Source organism: Pipistrellus kuhlii, unplaced genomic scaffold (genome assembly GCF_014108245.1).
Source record: "Pipistrellus kuhlii isolate mPipKuh1 unplaced genomic scaffold, mPipKuh1.p scaffold_m20_p_1, whole genome shotgun sequence".
NCBI lineage: Eukaryota > Metazoa > Chordata > Mammalia > Chiroptera > Vespertilionidae > Pipistrellus > Pipistrellus kuhlii.
The window spans coordinates 98,285,415-98,294,222 of record NW_023425404.1 but is presented as its reverse complement, the minus strand read 5'-3'; the positions used below and the strand labels follow the sequence as shown (position 1 = coordinate 98,294,222).

General features: G+C 36.9%; 1 pseudogene; it reads left to right on the top strand.

Moving 5' to 3' along the window:
- The first annotated feature begins 4,518 nt into the window (after positions 1 to 4,518).
- LOC123653029 lies at positions 4,519 to 6,124 on the top strand (annotated as a pseudogene).
- Positions 6,125 to 8,808: the final 2,684 nt, after the last annotated feature.

Sequence of the window (8,808 nt, the reverse complement as noted above, 5' to 3'; positions counted from 1 at the left end):
TCCTATCGTATATGCTTTAACACAATCCATTGCTTATGTATATTTGCTATATCAAGTGATTAGTAAGCTAAAAAATGCAGATGAGGGAGGCTCATAGAAGAGGCCAAGACTCATTTACTGTTTTCCCCAAAAGTTGGTCACACATCCCTTCCCTTTAAATTAATTGCCAGTTTCTGATTACTGTTTGGCAGACACCTAGGAAGGCTTGAAAGACAAGTTATAGAACATTTGGCATCTTCTTCGCTGGACCCTTGCCTTCCGGTCTGTTTTGTAGTAAATCTTTACTCATCTTCATTATAATGCAACCTGCAAAATACATACTTCTGTATTGATTTAGTTTTTACACAGAATACTTTAGAAGCTTAAGATAAAAAGCTAACTTTCTTTCTACAATACTAATTTAGCGAGTTGGCTGTTAATTAGAATTATAACACAAAATTCTGAGAACACTCAGCTTCTATCAAGGGTTCAAATCATATTTGAAGCAGCAAATCCAAGGCTTAGAGGACCTTTAGTTGAGATGATAGGCAGGTGATATTTCACAGCAATTTTAGATTAGGCACTAGAGTTAATTGTACAATACTTCAGCCAAGAATGTTTTGTATGATTCTGAAAGTTCATGAGTAGATTTACTTAACATAAAAGCTGTGTAAAACTAGATATTTTACCTTATTAAGATAGTTTAAAATGTTGTATTTAATAATTATATAAAATAAAGGCAACAAGAAAATAAATGAATATATCATTCCTAAACTCCATTACCTCAAAGCAAATATTAACATTTGCTGACTCTAATTCTATTCATCCTTCTATGCATATACATAGACAGATATAAATAGGTAAAATAACTTGACTAAATATTATGATTATATTTACCAAAGTACAAAAATTTTGTTTAATAATATTTAGAAGAAAAAGCAATTGAAATTAAGCTTAATAAATTGCTGTCTTTAGACAATGTTTTCCTTGCAAGAAGAGATTAGCTTCTAAAATATGTCTTTAACTGTAAAAATATATGAAAAATATTAGAAGATTGACTTTAAAGTACATTTTTCAGTTTGGGACAAATATCTGTTATCTTTTGATATAAAGTAAAATGAATTGAGTGCATATTTATGTACATCTTCTTTGACCTCTAACTTTCCAATCATTTTTTAATTTAAATTCTTTATTGTTGAAAATATTACATCTTATTTTTTCCGCCATTGACCTCTCTGCTCCCACTCCCACCCTCCAGCACAAGCCCTCACCTCCTTACTGTCTACCATTGGTTCTGCTTATAGGCATGCATACAAGTCCCCTTTGGTTGATCTCTTACCACCACCCCTTCCCACCCTCCCCTGCTTCCCCTTAGAGGTTCCACAGTCTGCTCAATGCTTCTATGTCTCTGGATCTATATTTTGTTCATCAGTTTATGTTGTTCATTATATTTCAAAAATGAGTGAGATTATGAGCTATTCATCTTTCTCCAAATGGCTTATTTCCCTTAGCATAATGCTCTCCAGGTGTATCTATGCTGTTGCATATGGTAAGAATTGCTTATTTTTTATAGCAGCATAATTTTCCATTGTGTAGATATACCACAGTTTTTTAAAAAAATATATATTTTATTGATTTTTTACAGAAAGGAAGGGGAAGGGACATAGAGCTAAAATATTGGTGAGAGAGAAACACCGATCAGCTGCCTCCTGCACATCCCCACCACGGTATATGCCCTTGATCGGAATCAAACCTGGGACCCTTCAGTCCACAGGCCGACTCTCTATCTACTGAGCCAAACCGGTTTCGGCTATACCATAGTTTTTTAATCTGATCATTTGATGATGGGCATTTAGTCTGTTTCCAAGTCTTAGCTATTGTAAATGGTGCTGCTATGAACATAGGGATAAATATATTCTTTCTGATTGGTGTTTCTGATTTCTTGGGATATATTCCTAAAAGTGGGATTACTGGATCAAATGGGAGTTTCATTTTTAATTTTTTGAGGAAACTTCATACTATTCTCCACAGTGGCTTCACCAGTCTGCATTCCCACCAGTAGTGCATGAGGGTTCTTTGTTCTCCACATCTTCCTGAGCAATTGTCACTTGTTGATTTGTTGATGATAGTCATTCTGACAGGTGTGAAATGATATCTTATTATTGTTTTGATTTTATCTCTTGGGTGACCATGTGACTGAGTATTTCTTCATATGTCCCTTGGCCTTGAAAAAGTCTGTCTAGGTTCTTTGCCCATTTTTTATTGAATTGTTTATCTTCCTTCTGTTAAGTTGCATGAGTTCACTATAAATTTTGGAGAATAGACCTTTATTGGAAGTAACATTGGCAAATAAGTTATTAATGTATTTTTCGGACCATAAGACGCACCGGACCATAAGACGCACCAGTTTTTAGACAAGGGAAATGAAGAAAAAAAGATTCTGAAACAAATAGTGTCCTAAAATATTTTATGTGCATTAAAACCCAACATCACAGTCATAAACACATGTAATCAACCCTGTAAAGTAAACAGCAGCATTTAGAACCATTTTAGAGCCGGGCAAGCACACAGAGACCACACAGAGCCGGGCAAGTAAAAAAACTTTTTTTTAAAGTATATGTGTAGGCTATATTTGGACCATAAGACGCAGGGACTTTTTCCCCCCACTTCTGGGGGGGAAAAAGTGTGTCTTATGGTCCGAAAAATACGGTACATACTGTGGGCTCTCTTGTTGTTTTGTTGCTGGTTTATTTTGCTGTGAAGCAGCTTTTTATTTTAATGTAGGCCCATTTGTTTATTTTCTCCTTAATTTCCATAGTTCAAAAACCACATGATCATATCAATTGATGCAGAAAAAGCATTTGACAAAATCCAACACCTTTTCTTGATAAAAACTTTCACAAAAATGGGAATAGAGGGATCATACCTTAACATAATAAAAGCCATGCCGAAACCGGTTTGGCTCAGTGGATAGAGCCTCGGCCTGTGGACTGAAAGGTCCTAGGTTCGATTTCGGTCAAGGGCATGTACCTTGGTTGCGGGCACATCCCCAGTAGGGGGTGTGCAAGAGGCAGCTGATGGATGATTCTCTCTCATTGATGTTTCTAACTCTCTATCCCTCTCTCTTCCTCTTTGTAAAAAATCAATAAAATTAAAAAAAAAACATAATAAAAGCCCTATATGATAAAACTACAGCTAACATCATACTCAATGGACAAAAACTAAAATCATTTCCCCTAAGAACAGGAGCAAGACAGGGATGCCCACTGTTACCACTCTTGTTCAACATAGTATTGGAAGTGTTAGCCATAGCCATCAGACTAGAAGGAGAAATAAAAGGCATCCAAATTGGAAAAGAAGAAGTAAAACAGTCATTATTCACAGATGACATAATATTGTACATATAAAACCCTAAAGACCACATTAAAAAAACTACTAGACTTAATAAATGAATTTGGCAATGTAGCAGGATACAAAATTGACACTCAGAAATCTATGGCATTTTTATTAATTAATAATGACCTCAGTGAAAGAGAAACTAAGCAAACAATCCCATTTTCTAGTCCAACCAAAATATTAAGGTACCTAGAAATAAACTTAACTAAGAAGTAAAAGATCTGTACTCAGAAAACTACAGGACATTGAAAAAGAGATAGAGGAATATAAACAAATGGAAGATTGGACTGTGTTTATGGACTGCTTGAATCAACATCATTAAAATGTTTGTTCTATCCAAAACAATCTACTGATTCAATGCAATCCCCATTAAAATACCAATAACATATTTCACAGACCTAGAGCAAACTCTAAAAAAATTTTCATGGAATAAAAAAGGACCCAAATAGCCAAAGCAATCCTGAGAAAGAACAAAGTTGGAGCAATCACAATACCAGATATCAAGCTATATTATAAAGCCAGTATTCTCAAAACTGCCTGGTAGTAGCACAAGAACAGACATATAGACCAATGAAACAGAACAGAAAACCCAGAAATCAACCCAAGCCGTTATGCTCAATTAATATTTGACAAAGGATGCAAGAGTATACAATGGAGTCAAGACAGTCTCTTCAATAATTAGTGTTGGGAAATTTACACAGATAAATGCAAAAAAAAAAAAAAAATGAAACTAGACCACCAATTTACACCATCTATCATAATAATAAAAAGCCAAAAGGCTTCACGACCAAAACGACCAAACAACTGGTTATCATGAGGGAACTACTGCCTTGATTGGGGTGTGGCTGGCCTTCAAACCACCAGTGGCCACTAGCCCATGCCAGCCCAGCACCTGAGAGGGGCCCCCCACCACAATCAGGGGCGTGGCAGCCTTCAAACTGTGGTCACCCATAGCCCAGACAGGGACAGCGTTGGGGGCACTGCATGTGCAGCACAGTCTTTTAAAAATAAAGAAAGGCTGGCTGGCACTCCAAGGTGCCTCCTGGCACTGGCTGCCTTACCTTCACTCCCATCCTGCATGGACACAGGCGGAGTGGCTCAGGTGGGTGTGGTCCATGGCCCCAGGCCCCAGGCCTCGTGAGGATGGAGAGGTTCGTGTTGCAGCAGGTGTTAACTTGCTGGGGAGTCCGATTTGGACTGAATGGACTGCAGCTGGCGGTGCTGGCCAGGTTAAGATCCAGGAAGATGTTTTGTAAGGAGAGTGGGCAAGCCTGTACTCCCAGTAGAGTTCTGATTGCTGAGAATGATGGAAGGGAGGCCTCCAGAGGTCTCACATTTTATTTATATGACTGAACAGGAGAAGAGCCTACAATTGCATCTCTGCTCCTTATAAGTCGATGTGGGCTCAGACCCGAGCACCTTCCTATACTGGTTGGCAGACATGCTCGAAGGAGGAGAGAACCCACTGTTTGTGGCAAGGAGGCTGGTGAGGTGTTCCAGGGAAGACATAGGTCTGGCTGTTGGAGACAGGGTGTAAGCTGACAAGGTCCTTGCACCCGAAGGAACTAGCAAGGCTGGTCCCCTACCCACATAGTTTTCCCAGACTTGTTTGGATAGCGGTTATCAGTAGAATGAGAGCAACCTTTATAGAATGAAAGCAACCTTTCATTGCTCACCGAGAAGTCTGTAACTATTTACTGAGATTTGCTGTACTGAGAATCTGCCTGATTTGCTGTATCAAGAATTTATCCTTCTGCTCTGTCTCTTCCTTAGAGATTAAGAAGAACAAAGAATACATTCCTCTTGACAGACCTCCTATTCAGTGTTTTGTGTATAAAAAGCATTTCACAGTTAATAAAACTGCTGCAATCAGTCAGTGGCTACCTGTAGTCCTCCCGATCCCTGTATTTTTTTTCTTTTCTCAATTCCCACCTTCCTACCTCAGCCCAGTTCAAGCATCAGGCTGGCATCTTTCAGACCCATCCACATTACCACAAGCAGTGGCTACCTACCAGGACTGTCACTTCATAGGCATGCCAAATGTGAGGTGCTTCTGGCCCAGTGTGTGGTCTATTTTGCCAGATGCCCAAAGTCTATTGAAGTATATAGTGCCTACAACAATGGCAAAGCCTGCCTGTGGAACCACTAAGTGCCTCTTTCCCCATCCTGCTGCACCTCAGGAACTCGCCGACCCTGCTCATGAGGGACCTGGGCTATGGCAAGGGCTACAAATATAACCCCATGTACAGAGAGCCTGTGGACCAGGAGTACCTTCCCCGAAGAATTGAAAGGAGTGGATTTCTTCAAGCAGAGTTGATGCTGACTCTTTGAGGCTATGGCAACAGAAGGATGTTACTTTCTTTCTTTTTTTTTTTTTTTTAAATAGGAATGGTCCAAAAGAGAGTAAATAGATTGTGCAATTGGTTTCCTGGTAAAAGTTAAAACAGCCCAACTTTTTGTGCCAGAAATTTGAGTTTCTCAAGTGGAGGCACAGCCACTTCAGCTAAGTGTGTAATGTTGAATTGTGTTCATTTGCACTCTGCAATGGTTATGCATATGGAAGTGTCTGGCAGTTTTGTGCAATGAATTAATGTTATAAAGAATTACCTATTTTGTCATAGTATTTAAATAATAATGTCTTTTCAGAATTCAATTCTGAAGGATTATTTTCCCTTTTAAAAATGTGTATTCTGGGTACTTTTAATGGGTAAAAAAATGTAATTGTGATTTAATACTGCATAGTGTTTGGGGGTATATATATATATATATATATATATATATATATATATATATATATGTGTGTGTGTGTGTGTGTGTGTGTGTGTGTGTATGTATATATATGTGTGTGTGTATATATATATATATATATATATATATATATATATATATATATGAAGGTCTTATGAGCCAATAAAACTATTTCAAAGTAAATTTTTTTTTCCTGATGTATGAAGAACCTAATACCTTACAATGTATTAATTTTCTTTATGGATGGTAGAAAATCCTCTCCTCATCTAATTTCATAAATTATCACAATTAGATTACATTGTTAAAATTTATCATATATAGAATATGAAGAATGAAAGAAAATTTTTCCTGACATGCTATCATAAATGTGTGGAGGAAACAAAGAGGCGAGTGATGACATATTGGTCATATTGTTTGCATGACATCTTAGTGTGAGTGTGGGGAGCAGGGGAGAACCAACTCTCTGGTGTCTCTTTTAAAGAAATACTAATCCCATAATGAAGTCCCCATCTTCAGGACCTCATCTAACCTTAGTTACCTCTAAAAGGCCCCTTATTTAAATACCATCACATTGAGCTTTAGGGCTTTAGCATATGAATGTGGGACAAACATACAGTCTATAACAAAAGGTCTGAATTACAAAGTCAAGACTTCCCCTAGAACATGGCTTTGTAAATTTAAAACATGACTAAGATTATATGTTAGGAGTCAAACTATATATTTTGCAGATTATTCTCTTTGTTCTGTGTCCTTCATTGGGCCATAGCAGTGGTGGGCTCTTGAGGAATATATGAAATGTTCTTCAGGAACTTCTTTTTTTTTATTTTTTTAAAGAGAAAGCCATTACTCACCTTCTATATATATATATATATATATTTTTTTTTTTTTAATCGATTTTTTACAGAGAGGAAGAGAGAGGGATAGAGAGCTAGAAATGTCAATGAGAGAGAAACATCGACTAGCTGCCTCTTGTACACCCCCTACTGGGGATGTGCCCACAACCAATGTACATGCCCTTGACCAGAATAGAACTTGGGACCTTTCAGTCCGCAGACCAACGCTCTACCACTGAGCCAAACCGGTTTTGGCAGGAACTTCTTAAAGAGGAAAATAAATCACATTATAAGAGTTAGATAAATATACACACCCATCTGAAAGATTACAAATGCCTAGCAAGACACATATACTCATAATCAGATAAAACTAATAAACTACTATGTCTAAAGAAAGAATGTCAGCCAAAACCGGTTTGGCTCAGTGGTAGAGCGTCGGTCTGCGGACTGAAAGGTCCCGGGTTCGATTCCGGTCAAGGGCATGTACCTTGGTTGCGGGCACATCCCCGGTAGGGGGTGTGCAAGAGGCAGCTGGTCGATGTTTCTCTCTCATCGACATTTCTAGCTCTCTATCTCTCTCCCTTCCTCTCTGTAAAAAATCAATAAAATATATATTTTAAAAAAAAAAAAAAAAAGAAAGAATGTCAGAAAAGGTTTCTCATTCATGGTTTAAAAAATAAAGCCTTCATCAAAATGTTGGCAGTTCCTATCTAGTCCTTGTCTAGAGAAAGGGAATTTTATTCAAGGGTTTTCAGTATCCCAGTCCCATTGGCAAGATCATTCTGATCTCAGCTGGATGCCATAATTACCTGCATTAATCTCTCTTCTTTTGTTCTGATCTCATGACTGACAAGCATTTATTTGAGTAGAAATTGGCTCTTGACTAGATCTGACTGTGTGGTTATACCAACTCCTGGGTGAGGAATATTTCTCATTGTAAATCAATTAAACAACAGCATGACGTTATGTATAAATCATTTCAGCTTGAGAAATGAAACTCTTCTCAGTTTGCTAAAATCAAGTGTTTAAGTGTGTGGGGGCCAAGAAACTATGGTAAATGTAGAGAGATAATCTGAGAAATGTAATAGAAATCACCAGCCCCTCTACATGATCACATCTAGAGTTTGCTCCTATTGTTTTTTTTTATTATCTATATTAAACTGTACATAGCACAACTTGCTTTGTTTATATCACTGATAATAACAGTCTCATATTATTTTAGTTATTTTTAAATGACAATAAATAAAATTTCATTTCTCTATTTTGTAGTGGTTGAAATAATGGCTATAAGGAAGGAATCATACTAATTAGTTTCAAAACTTGACCATATATCTGAGAAGTTTGATAACATTCTTTGTTGTTATGTGTATGTGACATCATTTCTCCACATTTTTATTTCTTCAGAAGACTCACATTTTAAGAACTTCTAAGTCAATTACAATCTTTCCATGTTACATAACCATTTTTGGAGATTATTTCTACTCATTACATATTGCAAGTAACTTTGCAAATTTTGACACATGTCAACCAGCTACTACATTTCAGATAGCCAGAGGGAGAAAATTATTTCAATTAGCAATTTTGAAAAGCTTAGACATTTACTTTTCATTTAATAAAAAGTAAGGTAGTCTTTCCAAAAATTTAAGCTCAAACAATCTAAAGAGTTTGTGCCTTAAGCTTTCATTAAATTATTTTCCCTTTTCTTTCCCCTTTTCAGTACAAAAGGCTGAGCAATATTCATCCTGTACTGGCACTATTTACCACAGTGAAAAATATTAATTGGATTGAACTCACAGTAATTGGAATTCAATAACCAAAATCAATTCCTTCATTTAAGTCACAATACAAAAAA